The following is a 25,104-nucleotide window of genomic DNA, read 5'->3' as shown; positions in this document are numbered from 1 at the left end:
CCAAAGGAGAATGTTACTCTTAAGGAATGACTTACAAATTAAAATAAAACTTTACACACTGTTTACACATCCATTCATCCATTTTCATTTAAGGGGCATATAATAATAATAATAATTATTATTATTATTATTTTTATTATTATTATTATTATTGTTGTTGTTGTTGTTGTTGTTGTTGCTGTTTGAATGATAAGGTTGGGCTGAAGTATGAATGGCATTAACTTAACATTTTTATAAATACTCATTACTAACATTATTTCTTATTAATGTATTACATCAGGAGCAGATATCCCTGATCATAAAGTGCTGGTATCCAGCAGGTTTTCTATCCTACTTGGTGATTCACTATCTGCCTGAGATCAGGTGTGGTTCATCAGAGACCAGTAGCTCGTATTATGAAGTGGGGTTAGTGGCTTATCGGGGTAACTTGTCGGATTTAAGGTAGTCTGGGAAAAACGTAAGTGAACGAATATGAAGTCCATTTAAACTGTGCTGCCTTAAATCCGACAAGTTACCCCGATAAGCCGGTAACCACACTTCATAGTACAGGCCACTGGTAGGATGGAAAACCTGCAGAATACTGGCATCCAGGATCAGGGTTATCTACCCCTGTATTACATTATTCTTAAGTGTATTATTCTGTGTTGTGAGGAATTTGTGTCAACAGTTTCGTATATTAATATCACATTGGTTTGGGAGATGCTAATAGGTTTTTATCACCCATCCATTCTTTTTCCCAAACCATTTATCCCACTACTAGTTGCAGTTAAATAGATAACAAATATTTTAAATGCATTTCTTTTTTTTATGGTTTTATGTAAATGGTCACTCACGCTGAATGTCTGTTAGGCAAGGCACGTCTGACTATTTATTAAGAAGCATTTAGGCTTGGGAATCTTTGTAACCTGGCACCTATTAAGTCAAATTTTACGTTTCTGCATTTAATGGTTGGGACAAAATGCCAAATTCTCTCCTTGGGAAAGGACCGTACATTCGCAGATGTCAAGGGGAAACGCCGTTTTTTGGATGCTTCTGCACAGAGGAGAAGCCCCTCCCCATACTGACAGGTGGAGCTCTTGGGATTTGCGTTACTATCCTGGGGTCATCCAGAGTCACATTCCCTAATCTCTGTAGCCCGCTGCCTTAAGTGCTGCTCCACTCAGCTCTCGGACCGCAGAACCCATCACGACGTGAGTTTGGCCGTTTGCGATTGCCTGACAAAATCGCAGTAATTGTTGCTCAGTACTCGGATGGTGGATTCGGAGCATAAATAACTGAGTACATCTGCCAGAATGACGGCTGCGGTGAGCCGAGGCCGGTGTAGGACCTGGACAGCTTGCCAGATGGTAAAATGCTGAAATTAAATCAGGGATCCTGTTGCTGAATCACAGGGCAGGGAATTTAACCTGGACTAACAAATGGCGTATTGATTTTGGGGTCTGCGGAACATAATAAAATACAACTTGCATGAGAAATGTTTCAAAAAATTGACACGCGGACTTGCTGATCTCTACTTTGGCATAGCAGGTACTTGTTAATTATTAAACTAACAAAATATAGCCGGGTACACTGGGGATAAATCCAAAATGTATGGAACGGTCCGACCATCAAAAAACAAGATTAAAAGTCCTGTAAAAGGAACGAAAGACACGGATAGATCTTGGCACTGAACACGAGTTCCGCAGATACAGTAAATAAACAGATAAATAGAAATGAACAGCTGGGCACAGCAATAATAAGCACGGCTCAATGCATCGATTTGCTTTAGAATCTGCTTTGTCATGAAGGTGTTCCACTCCTTTCAGCGAGACCTTTCAGGGAGCCATCATGCCAATAGCTGGCAAAAATTTCTCCGTGTCATTATGTTGATGTGGTTACAAATCGTCTTTGCAGATACATGCAGGAGGGATGGGGAGATGGGGGGGGGGTTGTGTTACTTCCCATTTCTTGAAACTCAACTCAATGGCATCAAGTAACTTGACAGCGACACACTCAGGGAAGTTATTTAATCGGTGTGTTTGTGTGTGTGGGTACAGGCTGCACGTCACACACTGTAATCATGGCTGATTAGTGGGATCTAGACACCCCCACCCCCCACCCCATTTTTGAATGAAGCAGTGATATGGAGACATGAGGCCAGAGTCGTCTGTCCAGGCAGAAAGCCAATACAGGGGCGGTTACTGTGCCACATAGCCTAGCTGTTACTTTTGGGAGTATGAACGGGTGCAGGAGAAAAACAAGTCAACTCACTCTTTCCACACAACGTGAGAGAGAGAGAGAGAGTGTTAGAGCATGAGAGTGCGTGTGAGAGAATAAGAGAGTGAGAGTGTGTGTGTGTGAGAGAGAGAGAGAGAGAGAGAGAGAGAGAGAGAGAGTGCATGAAAGTGTGTGAGAGAGCGGGAGAGAGCGTGAGAGTGTGTAAGAGAGCAAGAGAGCGTGAGTCAGAGAGATTGAGAAAGAGAGAAAGTGAGAGCGAGAGTGGGAGAGAGCATGAGAGTGTGTGTGAGAGAGCGAGAGTGGCAGAGAGCGTGAGAGTGTGTGTGTGTGTGAGAGAGAGAGTGAGAGTGGGAGAGAGCGTTAGAGTGTGTGTGTGAGAGAGTGAGAAAGAGAGAGTGAGAGTGGGAGAGAGCATGAGTGTGTGTGTGAGAGAGAGAGCGTGAGAGTGTGTGAGAGAGAGAGAGCGTGACAGTGTGTGTCAGAGAGAGTGAGAAAGAGAGAAAGTGAGAGCGACAGTGCGAGAGAGCATGAGAGTGTGTGTGAGAGAGCGAGAGTGGCCGAGAGCGTGAGAGTGTGTGTGTGTGTGAGAGAGAGAGTGAGAGAGAGAGAGAGAGAGAGAGAGAGAGAGAGTGAAGGCTCGATCTTTCTCACTGACAGGCTTCTTCTTCCAGAGCTCCCAGAAAGCTGCGGCCTCTCTCTGGCCCACAGCGTTAATTAAACCTGAACGGTTACAAAAGGTAAAGCCAAATAACAAGGCCTCCTATTAAATTTAAGGCCTGTCTTCTCCTTTACACTCACTCAATAATTCATAGCATCAGAGCGTCCGCAGGGAAGAAGGGCTCCGCCATTGCCACAGATGGGATCGTCTATCCCCTGGTTTCAGTTGAGCGCGGAGGGGGAATGCGGCAGTGTGTTTCAGCACAGCCTTATAAATAAATATGATGATTACTAATGGGGTTTAAGATTACATCCACTCCCCCCACCCTCGCACCGCCTTTACTTCAGCCTCTCGTCATACGTAGCTTTAATGCACCACTAGACTAGATTGATGGCACTTTCTTATGGCCTTAGACGAGGGTGACCTTTGTTTAATTTCCACAGAGCGTTTGCTTGCTTTTTTTCCAAGTATATGAATGTCTAATAAGTACGCGCCCCCCCTCCCCAGCAAATGTCGCGGGCCTCCCCCCGAAAAGGGTAAGGCTATTCCGGACTCTGGGCCGCCGTGTCAAACGTTTACGCGAAACCCTACCCCCAACGATCTGTTTCGCCACATGCCCTGTTAATGTCTCGCAGTATGCCCACCTGGATGAACTCGAATTCGCCGGTTTAGATTTCCTGCACGCTCTGGCAGATGCGACAAAGTCCCGCAAGCCAGGGGAGACGCCGAATCAGAGCCCTGACCCACCCTCTTAATTTTTATTTGCTTTTTATATGATCATTCAATACTTTACAGCAAAATTTAACTACTGGGTTAGTGAGGTAGCCCCTTCACCAAGGATGCTGACTGTGTGTATAGTCACCAATAGACTTATATACTGTATATTTCTCACCTTCTGTGATGCTATTTGTTTTCATTGCCTTCTCACTGAAGGCATGGCAAGGATACAGTCCCTTCTATAAGCAAGTGCTCGGCACACAGAGCTAATTTATCAGTCACTTCTGTGTTCTGGCCCGACGGTCTGGTGGACTGCTGTGCGATTGGTTAAAGCGGCCTAATTGGAGCATTGTCTTTTGCGTTCCTAAATGAGCCCGGACCCCCACGGAGGAGTTCCCGCAGGGACGGCGTGAGTGACAGGCTCCGCTGAAGGTCTGTCGGAGGGCCCTGAGACGGCGGACGGCGTGACAGCGGCCTGCTCCGTCTCTGGCAGTCGGCCCAATTAAAACTCGCCTGTCAGTAAGTGAGATTAATCACGGACCGTTCTCCGTCCGCTTGCCGCACCATTGCTTTGTGTGTTTGTGGGTCTCTCTCAGAAAGAGAGAGAGAGAGAGAGAGAGAGAGAGAGAGAGGATCTACTCTTTGTGCCTGCTGCTCTTTCGGTGTGAGTGCATTTGCAGCCGGAACGCTTGATGACCTCCTGTGTATTTTCCAGCATGGGGCTCGCTTGCAGGCATCAAGCAGTATGGCGTAGCCGCTAAAAGGACTGAACTCGGGAGCAGAAGGGTGTCACGTTCAAACCCGAAAGGGGAAACCCTCTTACACTGCACACTTAAGGCATTTCAACTGAATGGGGCACATTTCCCAGCTGCACAGTTGGGTGATACTCCTGGGTTATATTGATGCATGAATGGGACAACTAAGATAAAACCATGGGTTTAAAATTCCACATAAGTGCGATAACTGGATTAAAGACATGAGCTATATTGATGCATAAATGGGAAACTTTGGTTAATTATATAGGTTATAATGCTACATAAATGAAACACTTAGATTAAATTAATGGGTTATAATGCTGAAAAAACGGTAAAATTGGGTTAAACTCGTGGTTTTATAGCTGCAAAGACGAAATGCTTGGGTTAGACTAGTGGTTGCATATCAGTGGTTCTCAACCTTTTTCGCACTGCAAGTCAATTTTTACCATGCCAGCTCAGTTGCAACCCTATATCAAATATAGGTTAAAATTAGCACTATGATCAAGCATGCAGTGCACTCTGCAGTTTAAGCCAATCAATGACTATCTCAGAATTGATTGGACGTGCCAGTGAACTTTAAATTAAACATCTGTGGTTTGGCTTCGTCTATTGGTTGAGTGTTCCTTAGTTTTGCGCTAAGCATTTGCAGACCCAAGACCCACTTTCATAGGTCAATACTAGGATTGGGACTGTTAAATCTGATTGTGGATCAGCATAAGAGCTTGGTGGTTGTAAAATGCTTACATTTCCAACTCTGCCTTGTGACTCTTTCAGAACTTGTCATGAGCCAAATTTGGGTCGCGACCCATGGATTGAGGATCGCTGGCCAATATGACTTTGTTACTCTGGTCAAAAGTGTCTGTTAAGCAAATATATACAGTAATGATTGAAGCAGATGGGTCAGACTAGGTTCTGTGTGAGAGCTTTGAGATTCTGCCTAAAAGACGTCCTTAGAAGAGCGTGTCAGCTCATGACCGCGGGCCACATCGGCGCTCTGACTGCGGTAACGAGTGCAGGCTGGCTGCCGCGGCGCTTTCATTAAAGCTCGCAGGAAGAGGCGCGACGCGGGCGCCAGTGCTTTGACACCCCCTCCTCCCATTCACAGGAAGAAAGGGCGACAATGAAAGGCGAGTCTTCTTCACAAAGCCCGCCTTCCGCGGAATCACGGGCACGAGTCCCGGCTCCGGAGCGGAATCAAAGAGGAGCGGCGCGATGCCAAGGGCCATACCTCTGTGCAGGGAGCGGGGGGAGCGGGGCACGTCGCCCTCCCAAGCGCAAGCAGAGCGTGGAACGTAATTGGAGTGGTCTGGGTTGGGGACCCCCTGTGATATGCTTTCATGATGCCCAAAATCTCTAGCACACCCCTGTACAGACACCATCCTGGAAAGTACAGGCGCCATAAAGCAAATTATATTAAAAAGTTAGGGCAAATAAAATGGTTCATGATAAGGAACAAACACACACTGCGTTGTGATCGTCATGAAAACATTGCGCAGCTTGTACAGTTTGTCAGTTCAAGGTATTGTATATAATTACATTCGTTGTTACTAATTATTATTATTATGTACTGTGTCATTATTGTTTCAAGTTACCTACAAATTTGACATAAACGCAGATTTAGGGAATGGATATCGTTCGTAATCTGGTCTGTCTATTATTTTTATGTAAGAAAAATACGGAGTTCTGATGTAAACTGAATGTTTAGGCACAGCATGGACTGGAAAATAAAAACATGCTTCTTCCTGAAGGTTTATGGATGTCAGTGCATTAGAGATGTCCTATTAACTTGTCACACCCGGAACGATGCTGGCTGACCCTGACGGGGTCTAACGGGGCCAGCAGGCTCAGGTGTGTAATTTCAGATGGGCCGGCAGATCGTCACTCCGTGTTAATCCCTGCCATAGGCACCGGCGAGCAACGGAAGGCACGTTGTCTCGCCTTTCCAGCACATTCCACACCAGAGGAGGCTCCCCCGAATCAGTGAGGGTGGACAGGAGCGATTCAGGCACGATGATCGCTATCATGAGGCACATGTACTGCAGGGGACGGAGGGGCGGTGAATGTGTGTGTGTGTGGGGGGGGGGGGGGGGGGGGGGCATGTTCTCACCCATCATGCGTCTCTGAGCTGGTTTAGGGTCTGTAGGCTCATTAGCAGGGAGTCCTGCACAGAACCCTGGATTCCTCTGATTTGGAGATAACTTGCGAGAGACTGAAGCCAGACAATATGACGCGTGACCTCAGTCAGCAGATTCTGCTGGTAGGGGAGGCGGGGAATGGGCGAGGCAGAGTCCCAGTCACACACGGTGCCAAGGGTTTGATACGCGCACACACGCTCACCTCTATCCAGGACACAGCCGGCCACGAATGACAGAATGCATCTGGAAGCAAGTCCGGGAAAAGTGGTTCCTTCCTGATAGCTGGTAACATTTTCGGGCCAAATGGGGAAGTTCGTTTGGGACCTGGCTCATCTCCAAGGGTGCATTTAGCCATCCAGCTGTTCTGCAGTGTTTAAAGCAGCACTGCCCCTTCACCAAATATTGCTTCATGAGAGGGGTGGGGGGGGGGGGGGGGCTGTCCACAGTAAGGAAAAAAAAGTTACAGCAGTCTGGCAAAGCTACGATATTCGTTTTATTTGATTTTCACGATCCTTCCTTGATACGGGCGCTCTGATTTCAGCAGACGACTGTTTATAACCAGATTATGGGCGAAGCTTTAACCTGGTTTGAATCAAACTGCCAGCTTTCAGTACAAACAAAAAGAAGGAAAAAGCAAAAAAATTCTGTGTCCAGAACTGAATCGCATGCTTGAAATGTTTATCTATAATTTGACGGGTCATTTCAAGAAAGGAAGTTCGCTCCAACCCAGAAACAACTGCGGCATCACCCCAAATTGAGTGGGGGGGGGGGGGGGGGGAGAGCATATCAACCTGCAATGAAAAAACTGCGAAACTTAACTTGGGCAGATTCCCATCAGATGGGTAAGTGATTAAGGCAGCCCGTTCCGTCAACTGTTATCATTCTTATCACCCTGGCAAGCACTATTACTGTTATTATCATTCTCTATTTTTATAAGCAAAACGGCCTGACATTATTCGACTGAGAGCGCGCGCATTTCCAGAGAAGGGACCCCAATCAGCATAAAGGTTAATGTTTCTGTTCATTTATAAATGCTCGACAGCTGTCAGCATGGCCAACAAATGGGTTTGGAAGCACTGACATCATAGATTAAGGCTGTCAGGGCCCTGATTGCTGCGAGACGGGATCAGAGGAGGCAGTCACCTATGCGGTCAGACATGCCGCTCAGCCCGGGGGCCACTCGCATCCGCTCAAAACAACACACACAAAAAAACACTTGGGCATGCCAACTTCAGTGCTCCCACTTCTCAGACTGGCAAGCGGGGGGGACACCCCACCTCCCACATCACCTCCCATTCTCAGAGTGGGGGTCCCGTGACCATCTCCGCGAGGGCCCTTGGAGCACAAGGGGGCGGGGGGGGGGGGGGGGGGGGGGGATGCTCAGAAAGGGTCAGGGACCCTCACACTGAACCTGAGACTAACTTCAGAAAATGAGAATCAGGATGATGTTCAGCGAATTAAAAGTAACTATCACATGTTCATAAAATGTAACCCCTCAGCCAGATGTTTCCCCAACACAACGAATTCAGCCGTAAGTAAGATTCTATTTGCGAAGATAGAATTCTGCAGTGCATTCTGGGAGAAACGTCAGGTACTCTGGCATATTCGGAGTTTTAGAACTGTTTTCTAGCTCGGAGATCATATTAAACCTTATGGAAATGTAAAAAATAATTTTTTAAGGACCCTTTACTAGAGTGCGGTTTTGATAAATCATAAATACGATCCGACACGAGACCGAAACAGGACACTAATTGTGAATAGATGGAATACTATCTGACGCCAAACTATATTTCCATCTAATTATAGCTGTGAGCTTCTTCCCCTATTTATTTATTTATTTCTCTTGACAAGCTGTAGGGCGCGTACACTCAATCACAAAATTAAACTGGGGAGGATAACCTCCCTGTTTTCCAAACTGAAGAATGACTCTATTCATTGTAAGAGCAACGAACCCCCCCCCCCCCCCCCCCCCCTCCCCACCAGCCCCGGGGGCTGGAAAGAATTACAGCACGACAGTTTTGTTGGTATTAAAATCAGAGCTGCAGCCCGGAGTCAGCGCTGGGGCACAGTGGAATTCTGACAACTTTCCATTTCTGTCCCGTCCAGCTGGAAGGAGGACGGGGGCTGAGTGTAAGATTAGGATCTGCCCAATCTGCACCGTTAACCTTAAACGGAGTAACTGAGGCCGCATCTCTTTCATTCGGGAAATTGTGAAGGACAGATTATATTGAAGAGGAATGACAAATCTGGGAAAACCACAGAAATGATACTGGCTGTATGTCAAGCATGGTGCCCATAACAGTCCCAGCACGGGAAAACAATCTGACATCGCTTTCGCCAATAGGAGATCTTTATTTATTTAATAGTTTTGCTTATTTATTTTATTTATTTTGATTGTTTGGTCACTAACTAATTGCATGTACAAGTTTCCCCCGCTATCCGAAAGTAAAGCATTCCTATGAAACTTTTCATTAGCCGACATAACGTAAAGCAAAGGAACGATTACCGTCAATTTATATGGGAATCATTTTTCAGTAGGTAAAAAATTACCTACCGAATCGAGGAATTGGGAACGCCATAATAAATATTCGGCCTATATAAATTTGCAATTATGTATGAACAGTTTAGTTTCACTTACCAGAATCAATACAGTCATGCGTCGTTTAACTACAGGGATACATTCTGAGATGTGCGTCATTGGGTGATTTTGTCGTTGTGAGAAGGTCATAGAGTGTAGTTACACCTAAAGCCTAGGACTCACCAAGAATATATGGTATAATAGCCTAAAAAACGGTAAAATTTAACAAATAAACAAACAAGTAACATAGTTGTTTATCATTATCAAGTACTGAGCATTGCAAATAATTGCATGTGCTATACTTTTGTGCGACTGGCAGCACAGTATGTTTGTTAACGTCACCATCGCCACAAACATGTGAGTGATGCGCTTCCGCTGTGATTCTGGCTACGATGATGCGAGGCAACGGGATTTTTTAAGATCCATTATAATCTTATGGGATTTTCATTGGTCTGACGTTGACTGAAAAGTCGTACTGCGTCGCATGACTGTATATCTGCATTTGGCTCAATGAAAAAACAAATGCTAAACGCTATTTTCACTTTTCTTCTTTTTTCATAAAATCGAAAATCCTCTTTGGATTTCTTTCGGTTATCTAAAACAGGTGCCAATGTAGGTCTTTTGTAAAAGCGAAGTCGCGTAACGTTCGAAGTGCGGGGGAATACCTGTATTCTAATCTGATGCAGACTATGACCAGATGGCCGAATTATCTTTTTCCCAGGAAAAAAAAAAGTCTTTGTTCATTTGTTTGATTGTGTGGCTCTTTCCCATCACTGCTGAATACTGCTTGCATCTGAGAAACTTCCAGAAGGAAAAAATTACTCCATTCTATCCATTGCTGATAGGTTAGTCCTGGCAAGAAGTTACGCTATGAGAGCTCCTTCCCTCTCCTACCCAGCTATCCTTACAGAGACGTGGAGCCTTTCTCAGGCAGCACAGGGCGTAAGGCTGAGATACAATCTGGATGGGAAGCCAGTCCACCAGAGGCCATACCCTATGGGCTCTTGGAGATGCTTTTAAGCTAACTGCATGTCTGCAGGAGAAGATCAGCAGAACATAGGGAGAACATGCAAACACACATGAGAGCAGAGCATGGATTTAAGAGACGCAGCAGTAGTGCTACCACCCTGTGCTCAAACTTAGATCTGCATACTATAGGAAAACCCCTTAGACATCCATCAGTGATCCGTCTGCCCAAATCCCTCGTTGCTCACCCCAAAGCGCTTTCATTTGTAATCTGAGGATACCAAACCCTGCGAAAACATCACTATATTTGACATCGTTCACCAGGACAGACCTTTTAGATTCTGCTTTAGATACTAATAACCATCCTGCTAGGAATGACCTCATAATTCACCTAAGGGTGTAGGGCGTGGCCCCGGAGGCTGCTGCAGGTGGTGTGGGCGCCGGGGACCACGCCCGGGTCGCTCAAGCCGCCAAGGGGAAATCCGAGCCGCCTGCTGATGTCACAGCGTGGCTTCCCGATGGGTGATGTCATCATTCGTGCGAGATTGACAGGCTTTCTCTTCAGGAGGAATTCTTTATGTAGTACATCATGTCTCACCTGCAGCTTTTCGGTGTTTAGGTCATTTTAGGTCAAAGTGACACTAGGTAAACGAAACACTAGATAAGTTCAGAAGCTAAAATAAAAAGTGAAAACATCAAATCGGTGGAGAGCGAGGTGAGTACCCCCAAGCTCACACCCAAGTGCACTCTGCCTGAAGTGCATTTAATGCCCGGCCTCGCATTTGCTCCCCCGTCAGCCACTGACCCTTGTGTTGCCATGGCTGCGTATGGCGACTCTTCCTTACGTTTTAACAAGGTCACTCCGCTTCGTCTTTCAGCTGACATTCCCGCTACTTACCGTCGCCACGGCGACCCCGTTGAGGACGCTCTGCGGCCCAGCAACAGACACCAAAGTGGTTTGTGAGTTATTGACGGCGTGATGGGGGGGGGGGTTAATCCAACTGCACCTTTACAGGTTCTCATAACGATGGTGCACTCTGGGTCCCGCTCAGGCCAAGGTCAATGGCAGGTTCCGGGCCCTGGCTGTTGTCATGGTGAACTGGGGGGTGACACGCAGACATGCAGAGAAGAGGATGCTGCCGAAGCCCAGGGAGACCCCTGACGTGCCCACTGTCAGGCTGTCGTCATTTATGCCTGACATTTATCAGCAGGTAGGAAACAGGCTCACCTCCATCCCCCAGAAGCACACGCCCAGCCTGAATCGGAGCAGGTGATGCAGGGGAGGGGTGAATTGGGCAGGCCGTGAATCCTGCTGACCTTGCGGCCACCGACCTGGCTGATTCACGTGGTTCCGCTCGCCCGCCCCGCGCTGATTTACCATGTGACCCGGGGCCGCCGGCCAATCAGCTGTAAAACAAAGGTACGGGCTGCAGGAGGCGGTAATGAGGAGCCGTAATAAGAAGCGGCAGCTCGGCCGGCCTGACCTCGGGAGCCTGTCTCCATAAAACACCTTCTATAAATAAAGGAGACCTTGCTGGGCTCCGCCGCCGACGTTTAAAAGGTCACCCCGCAGCCAGGGCCGGCTCCGTCCTTTGTCCTGCTCTCTCCCACCCGTTTACCCGCCATCTTCCCTCTGCGTCATTGGCTGGGAGGTGGCCGGCGTGACCCCTGACCTCTGAGCACGGCCTCCCGTTTCCTTGCTGATGACTCGTGCTGTTTACCCGTTGGAGGTTTCGCGATGAGCTTGGCGGCGGCAGGCAGAGACCTCCCCATCATTATCTGCCGCCCTTATTTCCTGCCCGGCTGGCGGGACGACTCCCACGCAGGTCGGCCATGTCGGGCCCTGTTCTCGCCAGCGGGGGGGGGGGGGTAGGGGGCACCGTGCGTTCCTGGCAGGCCGGGTTTGCACGCCCTGTTTTCGGAAAGGAGACCTCAGACTGTGAATCTGAGCTTGCCCTGTGTTTCGTGACATACAGCAAACGGCGGAAAGCGATGATCAGCAGCTAAACCCGAAAAACGTGTTTCTTGGGGGAAAAAGTGGGGGGAGACGTGGCTTGGCTTCTTAAATACAAAGTCTTGGGTCCGTCACCCCTTTCTATGGAAAGATACGCGTCGCCACTGAATGTTCCAGAGTGGTTCCCTACAGACGAGACCGGTCTGCCACATAAAACCTGCCGTTAAAGACAACATTACGATCCGCACAGTAAAATGTAAGGAAATAGCCGCTTCCTTCGCCATTTCCCCACGGGTATTATTTTATAGATGTCATTTTTGGGTCAGTGAGTCAGTATTAGATATACGTCTAGGTAAAACAATACATATATCTATGAGAATGTCATTCTCCCCAACCGGAAATCTTCCACAGGATACAGGATATGCACTGTAGCATACAGGATATACTGGAGCCCTCCTGCGATAAATGGATACGGGTTTATGCATTCGCTTGCTGGGCTCTGTGTCTGTGAGGTTTGCGATCCAAATTAGTAGCAGACGTATCCCATCCCGCTCCCGAGGGATGCTGGGATATGACTGCTGCACTCATGCTTCCTGTGTCAGGGTTGCCTTTTTTCCAGGTAGTCCTTCAAGAATATCTACTCTCTCAGTTCTGACTCCACCACCTGTTGGGTGACAGCCCCCTACCCAAGCCGAGCACTGAGAGAGAGAGAACCGGGAGGTGGTCAGTGTTACTTATTCGGCACTTTCATCCAAGATGATGTAATTGAGAAAGCAAGGTGAGACAGTTCCTGGAGTAATTGGGGTTTAAGGGCCCTGCTCTGGAGCTCCACAGTGGTCTCATGGTCTTGGGATTTGAAGCAGTGACCTGATCACACGTGTCAGAGGTGCCACTAAAGATTTTGGACCCCGGGAAAGCATACCATATCGGGCCCCCACTCCAGGCCAAATACTTTAGGGGCCCTTGGAATCATCTTGACGTTCCCCTTTTTTAGAGCAAACCTGACAGGCGCAGAGTCCCAACCTACAGAGTCACCCATCATCTTGTCGTGCAATAAACCACTAACTTATTGTAATTTGAATTTGAATACAAAAGGTTTTAAAGACAATAACAGTAACAGTTTAAGTACAATAACAGTATTAAGCACTAATAAAAAAGACAAGTAAGGAAATGAATGAAAAGTAATAAAGACTGAATTCCACCAATCACAGAGCAGCCCTTCAATAAAGAATATCATAATAAATTTAAGTAGTAAGAGCATGAAGATCCAGTTGATCGATTCAAAACAAAGGCTTTAAACTGTTTTAAACTGAGGCAGCTTGAGACCCAAACTGTATGGGCGAGCAGAAAAAAAATTATTGACAATTCCCTTCAACGTTAAGCTGCGTCATTCCTGCATTTATTCACATGACGTGAAGAGAGAAAGGAGTGAGCGATGGTGAGATCTGAACTTAATCTCCATTAAGGAAAAACGGATCCCACCACAAAGAAAAAAAGGTAGACTTTTGATCAGGAGGATCAAAGGAGCAGCGTGTCCGATTCGGTCGCGTTCAGAAAGCTACGTCTCTTAATGCCCGGCCAATCGGAGAAAGGGGACCCTAATGTGGGCCAGCTGTGAGGTAAATGAGCAGCATATTGGAGAGGGATGCCAGGCTGGTGTAAGCGGGAGGCGCAGAGAGGGAGGAGAGCCGGAGCCTCCTGGATAGCGGGTGAGGTGCTGGCCGGGAGGCCGGGCTGCAGCGCTCTGCGTTTCTCCAGTTTCAGCTGTTACAGTAAAATAACACGAGTCAGAAAATACTCTGAAGTAACATCCCCAATTACTCTGTTGTCAGGTACTGTATATTCACTTACGCTGGGCTATACTGTTTTGCTTACTATGTATTTAATCCTAAAAATGTGTAAGGATATAATATCATTTGAGTTGAATTATTAATACTGTAACCAAAGGACAGGTACAGACCCATGCATACACAGTTGTGTAGATCTGTGTGTATTTCCAATAGGCGAACATGAATGAGGTTCAATGAGGGGGGGATATTTCCTGAATTTGTCTGAACCTATGAACCCCCCCCACCCCCCTTCGTTGGTGTTTCTCTTTGGCGCGGTGCTGTATGTTTACGCTCGGGTGCGGCTGCGGGGGGCGCATGGTGACTCCAGGTCAGGCGTGACCCTCTACAGGTTAGTCTACATAAATATACATGAGCTGACCAGGAAGGCGGGCAGCTGGCCGGGCTGCCTTGATTAATCGCCCCGCGCACTGAGCCTGACGGTTTGTGTACACTCCCAGACTGAATTGCATTGCTCCGGGCAGAAGTCTGGCCCCTCTCCCCAACCCCCGGTTCTTACGGTCTTCCTTTTCCGCTTGCATTTTCGGGGTCAGGGTGCTGTGATGGGATACAGCGTTTCGGGAAGTATATCGATGGTCAAAAAATGCCTACAAAATAGTAACGTGTCAGGGGTCTGCGGACAATGTTCAGCCTTTGGCTACATTCAGAAAGGAATGTCATTCACGCTATTTGTGCTGGATTGGGAAGGAAAATAAGGAATATCACCATCATGTGATAATAGGGAGTAGGGAATATGCGAGCCAAGGAATTTTGGGAGTAGTTTAGTAGTTAAGGGAGCTGCTTGAGTTTGGTGACCTGTGGGTCTGGGAGAATTTGGACAAACAGCAACAGTCATGTAGGATACTGTGTGTCGGAAGTAGATGTCGATATGAGTCGGATAATGCTGGAATTTAGGAAAACCCAGCCCGGTGGGGCAGGGATGTCAGGACGGCGTTCCTGGACTGTGAGGAGCTGTCAAACTTCCAGTCGGGCCTGACCCATGGCGTTACAAATGCTTAGCCGTTCTTATCAGCCGTGCCGGATCGGGCATCTGCGTCACGACCAGAGTTCTCCTTTAGCAAGGCGTGACCTTCTATCCAGCTCATGTCCTGAGGCGTCAGAGAGAAAAAAGGGGAAAGACGCGGATGGAGGAAGAGAGAATACTGCCTGGAGCAACTAGTAAGACAAGGTCCACCCCTGAGGATAAGCAGGAGATGAGGCTCCATCAGCAGGAGATAACAACACCCACCGGGCGATGCTCTCCTACACACACACTCCTGGATGCCATTTCATTACACAGCGATTTCTTCATAAAGATGTAAATTGTGCTCCGATCAGTGGTATTGGCATGATAATTCCACATATCGACTTAACAATAATTCATCCTATTGACTTAATCACCAATGCTGAATGCACGGCGTGCTAGATTGGGCAGGAATGCTGCAGGGCGGATGGGGGTGGGGGGGGGGCGGGGTTTGCTATCAGAATAAAACGGCAGGCTGGCTTTTAGGGGAGACCCGTGCTCTCATTTTGCGGCGGGAAGCTGCCCACCTGACGCTGAGTATCTGATGGTAATCGCCCGTCGTAATTTTAACGATTCCGTGACCGGAAGGGTCTCTGACCGCCAGGCCGTAATGTGCGTATAATGGGGCATGATTATATGAGCTGGCCTGGTGCTTCCATATGAGAGTGATTTCAGGTGCCCTGGGTCTTAGAAGTGAGGCCCGGTATTAGTAACGACACAGATAGATACGCATCTGAGACACAAACAAAAACAAACCCTCCGCCCAGACATCTACAGGTTTCATTTTCTCTGTCCCGGACGGTGTTTCCTGCATGGGGTGGAGATGGGAGGGACTCATTAAAGAGTTCAGTGTCCATATCGTTTTCCACCAGATTTAAGTTAAGACCCCTCCATCGACCGAGGCTCTGCTAGATCGTTGCTACTTCGGGCCGCGCTGCGCCTCACGACACGTGACGGGGAAGCGAAATCCCTCTGCCACTGATGAGCAGATAGGCAATGTCAAAAAGGCAGCAGTAATAACACAGCTGTTATGCTACTAAAAATAATTATCACGATAAGCCTTGTGGAATGCTTTCCTTCATGGTTGTGTGTGTGTCCTGCCTTGATGGTGGCTTTGTAGCCAAACACCATGAAACGTACAGTGACCTACGGAGGTGGTGGACAGCATAGCGGAGGGTGGCACCGCATTATCACGCCGTCAGGGTGTGGGTTCCGTTCCCACCACGGCACTGACTGGTTAAGCAGAATGTTCTCATCGTGTTTGCGTGGTTCGCTCCCAAAATCCGGTGCAGTTAGGTAAATTGCTGTCTCTCAGTTGTTCAGCTATGACTGACATTCTGTCTGGTGGCCCCATATGGGGCAAGAGGTCATGGAAAATTGATGGAGGTAGAGGAGACCGAAAAAGTTATAATAAGGCTTAAATTCAATCAACATATAAAACAGAAATTAATATAGTATAACTTTAACATAATAAAAGGAGGATTCAATCCCCAAATCAGTGACCTCTAGTGTTCCATTAAACAGCCCTGCTGATATTTCTGTCTTGAGGTGACTGCAGTTCTTAAAGGGTAATTTCAAAGAAAGGGTGATTCAGGGGGCTTTTACTCTGACAAGCGGGAGTCTCCAGCGTGACCTTTAACCCCTGCGCTTATAAACTGTTCCGTCCTGTTGTGTCTCCACAAGGCCAGAGGCTTCGCCAATACACCGAGCAGTTGAACAATGTGATGCTACAAAGGACGGGGAAGGTAAGGCTTGGGAAGAGGGATTTCCCAGGTGACACGTGGGTACAAGCTACAGATTCGGGTAGTGCCGCTTCCTTGTGGCTGCGAGATTCAGATTTTCTTGCATGAAAACCAAGTCGAGACATGTGGTGCAATTCTAAACTAATCCCTTAATGCTTATTTCTAGAAGCTTCCTTGTATAACTGCCCCTTAGACCTTCAGGTTCTTGTTTGGATAATTATAGGTCGGATAGATCTATTTGAAGATAACTCTGTAAAGATAAAATATTATTCGGATTCACTTCAAAAAAGAGTGGATGTTTAGATGCCAGAAATGGGTTTTATTTTGTTTGTATCCTAATTGTTTACCAGTATGACAGGGAAACCCAATAGGTTAAGTGTCAGGTCTGTTCCGAACACTGGCTTAACTGCATCTTCCCAGGATTTTCTCTATGATTGTATGACACGAATGGGCTTCATGTCCATATAAGTACCGTCTTTCTGTCAGGGAGAACTTAGTCACACACTCTTCTTTCTTTCACTCCCTTTGTACTCAGGCACTCTGTGTACTGATATCATCAGTGTTTGGGAATAAAATAAATTCAATAAATAAAATAAATGCAGGACAACACATTAGTTGTCGTAGAGGGTCGTTGAAGGCTGGAAAGATGCAAATGTCACTTAATAATGTAGAGTTAGTGGTAGCGTATTTTGGGGATTTAACATGCTTTGGTGTTTTCTGTTTCCTGAATGTTATATCAGTAAGGTATAAGGTACTAAAAAGATTATTAATAGTTTCAGAAGAGGGAGATTTAGTTTTTCTAATGAGGCATATTTTGTCGTTTGTCATTGTGGCTGTCAGTCCAGTGGCCTTTGCTACGAAGCCCGGTTACTGGCTTATTGGGGTAGGTTGTTGGATTTAAGGTACCACAGGTTTAATGGACTTCATATTCGTTCACTTACATGTTGCCCAGACTACCTTAAATCTGACAAGTTACCCCGATAAGCCAGTAACCCCGCCTCGTAGTACAGGCCCCAGGTGGGGTGATTCGGAAACTACGTGATTTTAATCTGCTGCCTGCTCCACCCAACTCATTATAATGGAACCAAATCAGGTCCCTGTCTCTGTTCTATAGTCAGTGGCTTAGAGGGACCTGGAAACACCTGCTCACCTTGCACCCTCTGAAGGTCTAACCCTAAACACACTCCGAAAACACAGGGGGCGGCCGATGTCGGAGGTGGCATGAATAGTGACAGTTTAAGCTAATATTCAATTAACCCCCTTTTTTGTTAAGTGACTTCATTTCTTAACTATATATATGTGTGTGTGTGTGTGTGTGTGTAAAGTTGGAATATATTATGCATCGATATAAAAATTGAGCTCTGTGGAGACCCGACAATTAAAAATCCCATATGAGTAAGAGGACCTTCAGTTCTGATGAATGGTAATGTAATGGGGGGGGGGAGCTTTGCGTACTCACTTGATACGATGTAAATAGTGCAGATTGCAACAGAGGAAGTCAGCTTTCCATATATCACTGAGATTATTTAAACAGTGAAAGGTATTCTGATGGATGGCTTTTCACGAGATGCGAGGCAAATATGGAAAACATTAGGAAGCTGAAGATATGTATTAAAGCAATTATTGAACCTCCCCTCCCCCCTTGGCATTGCAGTCCCAAACCATAAATTGAGGTCCTGCCTTGCAGGTGGACTAGATATAGTGATGAGGAAGGGGTGAGTCTTTATAAGTAAACATCGGTGGCTGCCTAGAATGATGAATGAGAATGTGAGAGGGCTTTGCGGAGAATGTTTCCAACTCTTAGGCTGAATTGCAGGATCTGTGCCTTCATGGAGAGATGTAAAACAACCCCTTTTGAGTCAGTTGTTTTAAGCATGCTGTCTCACCGGTGGATTTATGCCAAAGAGGACGTTCAGGTATCAGGCCTTTGACGAGCAGCGTTTTTTTCCCACACCAGGAAGCACTGGAGACCGGAGTCGGCCAGTCAAATAGTTTTCCTGGGTTTGTGTGCCAGGGAGCAGCTGAGGTCAGCCTACCTTACTGAGAAAAAGCACAGTCGTCAAAGCAGATGCAAAGGGGACAAAGTATGCATGAAATGAAAAGCGATTTAAGGATACAGCATAGGATAGAGGCAACGTATCAAGGCTTTATTTGAACAGATGATAAATATGTAAGCCTCGAAACATAAGAAGCACTCAAAATATTGTTTAACTGGGATGCGGGACAAGAGCTTGTGAGAAAAGTTCAAGACCGAGGTAAGCGTCCAAATATCTGAGTCGGAGCGGAAAAAATTCTTCCTGGAGAATTCCGGTTAAGGCCTGGAGAACATGTGTTATTTTCCGGTTAGCGTTAAGCGATGGGGAACTTGTCAGTATAGTGTGTCAACAAGAGAACTGCTACGCACTGATACTTAGTGTTCTTTTTCATTAAAATTGTACACTTTCCCATGCTATACATCTTTGATAGACCTCCCTCATCGCTCACCATGCATTTTGTATTTTTTAGCTTTTTTTAAATTGAATTCTTGTTTTTGAAGAGGTTGAGCAGAAAAGGGGAGATAGACACGCCAGACAGACAGGCAGACGTGGTCCGAGTCTGGGGGATTCTTCTATTTACCTGGCATACGTGCATTGCTGCTTGTTTGCCAGCCTTCTTAGCCTGGCCGCAGCCCATTTCCCGATGCCCCAGGGTCAGTTCCTGCTACTTGGTGCCCAGAGCAGGAAAATGCTGCCACACTGATGCTCTCCAGGGCCCAGTAAAATCCCCCAGACTGCCTCTGAGAAAACGCAGAGCCAGCTGGAGGCCATATCACTCAACGTGTCTAAAACTGTCATTGCTGGGCTGAGCTAAGGTTCCTGTAAGCACAGCCCATTAAAAACTCACACTGGGCTAAAAGTTGTTCGTTCATTATACACAGCTCGCTCGTACGAGGTCCTCGCTGCTATTGCACTATGGGTAAAAAGTACTTCTACTGTGTGCTGCGCAGAGGGCAAAGGCGAATCTGCTGTCTTTCTCTCCAGCTGGTTCCTGATGGCATGGTCTCAGCAGAAACATCTGGCAGCAAATGCTCCTGGGATATCGGCGGCGACTCGGGCCTCGGCCAGAGATGACCGTCTGAGTGCTCGAGGTTGCACAAACAACAACTGGTTTGATGTTGACAACGTCGGCTGGTTGGGTTTCAGCTGCGTGCCTGTCAGCTGTCAGCAGGCTGTTAGCTGGGCTTAGCCTCCTCCTGACCCCTCTGCGGGAGGGGGGGGGGGGGTCAGCCAAGGGCCAACATGGGCGTGGCAGTCAACACAGTCACAGGAAGGACCATCTGGAGGGCCTTGGCCTCGCCAGCTGATTCTTGAAGTGCCTCGACTATACTGTAGGCCCCAGACGTATCCTGTGCTGGTGGAAATGATGTGTACACTCAGGAAGAAGGTCACCAAGGACACTGTAAATTCGTGAGAGGATCATGAGTGGTGCTGCTGGTGCCCCACCAGCAGGGGGCGAACACCCACATCCACCAGCGGCTCGGAGCTGACTGAGCTTGTGCAGCGCGGCCTGACTTTCATTCCATTTACTCTATATTACGGGCAGGACTCCTGCTGAGGCCTGAACTAGATGAGGTGACAGCTCACTAAATCACTTTGTTTTAGTAAAACGGGCTCTTCTCCTCTGCTTCAGCCGCAGAACTCCCGCGGCCAGGAGTATCATATCCGGGAGTGATGGAATTCGGTCATAAAAAAGGCGAAGCAGTAAGTCGCTGACAGCAGCCTTGCTTATAGGGTTCATCTCTTCCTCGCTGTGACCATGGCGGGACGACGCGGCGCTTTAAGCTCAGCAGATGATCACAACAGGAACAGGTCACAGAGGTCAGAGGTCATCCTGCATTTCCTCGTTGCTCATATAGATTGATTCACATGGCGCCCTCGAGAAGTTCTACAGTTCCCGCTTTTCTACATTAATCCATCACACTTTCAGAGTGTTTTTAGGTCAGGCAACAAAACACAAGTCAGTGGGGTCAAATTCCTAACAGGCTATAAAGCTAACATCTAATGCCAAGAACAAAGCATTTATTTTTAATAGATGTTTTGGAAAATAATATGCATGGAATATGGCACAGCTATCTTTGTCTTATCTTTGATTATTTTTTATGTGTATTTTTGACTGCACACATATTTAGAAGCCCAAGTAACAGTAGCCAGCACTAGTATGGACAACTCAATGAATGAACGCAACAATATCTCCTTGAAAGTACAAAAATATGCCGTCATATTAAAAATAGTTGATTGATGATGTGCAGACTAAACAGCGACGTCTATGCTGAATTTAATAGGCTGTGCTGTTCAGGTACGTATAACTGGTCATTGAATGTCAGTGAACAGAGTGCTTCGATATCCTGCGTGTGGGCCCAAGACGTTGGCCAAGCTTTGAGTTCAGACCAAGCTGATGATCTCATCTGCGATGGAACTCGTCTCTCTCCAGCTCCCGTGCGGGGAAAGGAGACCGGGTCTACAGGAGGCCGGGGTCATCAGCTTGGCCAGGCCACCCCCCCCTAGGCACAGAAGTGACCAGTAACATGCCTGGAGAAGACCGAAAGAACCAGCGAAAAGTAGGGGCCGTGTGTCTATGGTATGCTCTCCAATTTTCTGATTGTACTGTAAGCTATCTGCTGGTTAAAACGACTTCCATCAGCAGAGAGGGGATCCACGGGGCTATTTCATATCACAGTGCAGACATCCTAATTACAAGTCAGCAGAACTTTACTCATAAAAAACGATTAACTGCCCACGAAAGAAGGGTAGCCTCCCAACGCATGCAGCACGGGCTAGCTAATGCACTTAAACAGAGCCGGGACAGAGGAGCAAAAAGGCAGCTACTCCTTTGAAATATGACACATCCCTGGAATTATTTCTCTCACACTGGGCAGAGACACGACTCCACGCCAAGCCGGCGAGGTTTTCTGTTGTTGCTCTCCAAAATTACACATTTAATGGCTTTGGCTATTTTTCTTTTGTGCTCACCCCCCCCCCCCCCTTTTTTTTTTAGAATGGGGGTGTGATGAAAGAATTTTTGACACTAAAACCTTCGCACAGCTTGTAATTAAAAAAGAAATAACAAAAAATACAAAATAATAATGAAAACCTCATCATGACAGTGGGTCGCCTAACCATAAAAAAACTTGCAGCCAGAATTGTGTTTGTCCAAATGTCAAGTTGAATTGTAGTATTTTATTGTTGCAATAATAATATATAATGATAATCATTATTATTATTATTATTATTATTATTGTGCTACGGTGAGAATTACATGGTTAAATTATATAGTTCTACAGTCCTTGAACACTTTCAGCGGTTATGCTACTCCTGCCGTGTTTTAGTTATTGTGTGTGACACATATATAGTATATGTGTGCGCGATATAATACGTGCTATAAATATTGTCTTTTAAAACGGAAAAGGTGTTGCTCTTTAAAATTAGTTTGATGGACGGCCCATGCGCCATTGGACAAATAATCTTGTCAAGGAATGTCTGGTCGTTAGGATACGCATTTCCAGAGCGCCAGTCAACCACATCCATTTGGATGGAGCTTAAGAGAAAATTGCACTGTGATTTGACTCCAGAATGCGAGGCAAAACCGGGCGAATCAATGAAATTTGTGTCTGTTTGGAAACCGGGTGTATTTTTGGAAGCGGCTGCTTGATAGAAGGGCGATCGTCGCCGTGCTGTTTCTGCAAGCTCTCTTAATGCCTCATTTAAGGGAAATTCCCCTTACTGATTGGAGTTGGAGTTAGGATCAGATGTGTGATTTGGGATGGAAAAGTCATTTGGACGATGGGATTGGAGGAGAAAAAAAAATCGATCGGAGACCGATTTTTAGCATAAACCCGCCTTTAAAAAAAACAGTTTAAAAACGATCAAAATAAAATCTCAAAATAACTTCAATTCGGTCAGTGTGTTTAATCATGGTTTAACGTAGAATCTTCAGAAGAATGCTGAGATGATGGCATTTAACATAGCGTCCTTTTAAAATTACGATTTCATTAAATTGCAACGTTAATGAAGCAACGAGTACTTTTGTATTTGCCGTAATAAGTTTAATTGTCCGTTAACGACATGTTCATGCCAGCACCCGGGGATGGGCTGATATCAAAATATTTGGTTGTAATTAAGTCTGAGACTGGCGATGTTATTAAGCCGGTACAAAAAAAATCTACCTGAAATATGTTGCCAGAGCCTGTTTGGCACGACAGAATCATTACTGAAAGTTGGCCGCATACCTGTATTCATTAGTCTTGTACTTTTGTTGTCTCGCATTTGTTTTTTTTTATACATTGCGTTGTATTGCTTAACGCATAGGAATGCATTAATTAACAACAACAAAAAAAAATCCGAATAGTCACCTTATTGTCATCCTGTACGTTTAACATTAGATGTGTATCCAAACTTAGTGCTCCTTATGTATTTGCTTCAGACTAAAAATAATAATAATACAGATTTGTGCAATTGCAACTTCCATGATGACATAATTATAAAAAGCACATTGGGTGTGGAACTCAGCTCTTCAGCCTATATTGTTAACTGTCTTGTTGTTAGTGACATATAATGTATACGTACATACGTGTATATATCATAAGCGTGACCTCACTTTTCCAAGAGGTACGTCCAAGTCCCACCTGGGGAAATAATTTTCCCGGTATCTTCCATAAATACTTTGCAACAAGTAATTATTCCGAATTGCTTTAGTGAATGAGCAACAAATGTACTATGGGCTGGGTTCTACCGTTGAGGTGTTGTACAAAATGAAACATGCGATTATCTTTCTTTAAGATTTTGAAATAAGTAAAATAATCACCTCCTCTGTTTTTATTTTTAGCTCTCTGCATGTTGTTCGCCTGGACCTGAGGTGCTGTGTCACGCTTACAGTGTTACCCCTAGTGTCACTCCCATAATGCCCTGTAGCCATTGGAAACCTGAAACCATAATAGGAGCTGTTTATGTGTGTTCGGCGTTTATTAGGCGCTGTATTATATGTCTGTTTGTTCACCTACTGCTAACACATAATTACTTCCATCATTCTAGGTGAGCGCAAGTGCGTCCGTAACTCTTAACCCCTTAGGTCCCTTGATCTTTGAAGAAATCCTTACGGATCGGAAAATTGAGCACTACTGTCTTATGCAAATAAATTAAAAATGAACTTTGGCACCGCCCGCCATACGGTCGCACTCTGTTCCTCGTTGCTGGTGTCCCAGTCTGTCCGGTGCATGCCTGCTTTATTCCATGTTGTACTTCATGGGGTTTCAGTCATTGATATTCAAGGTGGCAGAGGTGGGTTAGCAGATGAATAAAAGCAGGTGAGCCACCACCCAGTGCTCCCCTTCATCCTGTGATCCAGGTCACCATGCTCGCATGTCCCAATGAAGCCCCCAACCTGCTGTGTGTCATATTAAACAGGTCCAAGCCCCCCCCCCCCTCCAACCCCGGAATTTCCCCTGCCCTCACAGAATGTTGTTTTCCCACAAAGGAGTGTGCGTCTGTGTATGTATGTGTGTGCGTCTGTGCGTGCGTATGTGTGCATATGTCTAGGTGTGTGTTTGTGTGTGTGTGTGTGTGTGTGTGTATGGTGGGGAGGGTGTGGGGGCACTTTCATGACCTTGTTCCCCAAACTGAACTCTGCACTTGCTGAGACACTCAATAAACACACACTTCCACAGCCAAGGAGTGAGAGCCAACTCTGTTTCCAGTTTGGCTCACTGCTCTGCTGCAGGTTTCCTGTTGGAGGAACACAGTTTACTGATCAGGCTTATTCTTTTTCTTTCTTTCTTTCTTTCTTTCTTTCTTTCTTTCTTTCTTTCTTGTGTTGTATAAGTATAATCGATGCCAATATTTGTGATGTTTCTATGCTATTTGTGTGTGTGTGTGCGTGCGTGTGTATGTGTTCTGTAATTCTTGTAAAGTTGTTCTCTAAGCTCAAGATTTATTGCAGGGTTTCCTTTAGCCAGTTTTTCATAAACACTGTTTATAGTTTAAAAAATACCATAAAAAACCTTATCGTTTGAATTAATTAGTTATTTTATCTGTTCCACAAATGACACGTGGAGGCACATCAAAGGATTTCCAAGGAGCAATATCGGTAAGATTTTTGATCCTTGAAGTTTGACAAGTAGTTCGTTAGTCTAATTATGGGGCAACAGTGCCACCTATGGTCTGGATTGAAACAGCCGGAGACCGTGTGCAGGGCGTGAAGGTGCTGAGTAGAAGGTTGAAAACCAAGATCATCTATTCCTTCCTTCCCTCTGAGATTTGTTCTAGAGGGAGAGACATGGTGTGTCCTGCCATCTGCTCTCTCGGGTACGCGAAGCAGCTCTCCTGCTTTTCTCCGGCTGTAACGCTCCATGCTGTAACGTTCACCTCTCTATAACACGTTCTCCGCTTCCATAATGATCTCCTGCTCTAATGCTTTGGGGTTCTGCAGCACATTCTCCTGCTATCCCCAGTGCTCAGCAATGACCTGATAGTAACATTCATTGTGACTGTATATGTAACA

At 46.2% G+C, this 25,104-nt stretch overlaps 1 long non-coding RNA gene across 1 annotated transcript; it reads left to right on the top strand.

The window, feature by feature from the left end:
• The first annotated feature begins 1,111 nt into the window (after window positions 1–1,111).
• On the top strand, window positions 1,112–6,088 carry LOC125714793 (uncharacterized). Its single transcript, XR_007383847.1, has 3 exons — window positions 1,112–1,190; window positions 3,966–4,111; window positions 5,453–6,088. It is a non-coding gene; the product is annotated as an uncharacterized LOC125714793 (long non-coding RNA).
• Window positions 6,089–25,104: the final 19,016 nt, after the last annotated feature.

The sequence above is a fragment of the Brienomyrus brachyistius genome, chromosome 19 (assembly GCF_023856365.1).
Source record: "Brienomyrus brachyistius isolate T26 chromosome 19, BBRACH_0.4, whole genome shotgun sequence".
Classification (NCBI taxonomy): Eukaryota; Metazoa; Chordata; class Actinopteri; order Osteoglossiformes; family Mormyridae; genus Brienomyrus; species Brienomyrus brachyistius.
This window is presented reverse-complemented; position numbering and strand designations above follow the sequence as displayed.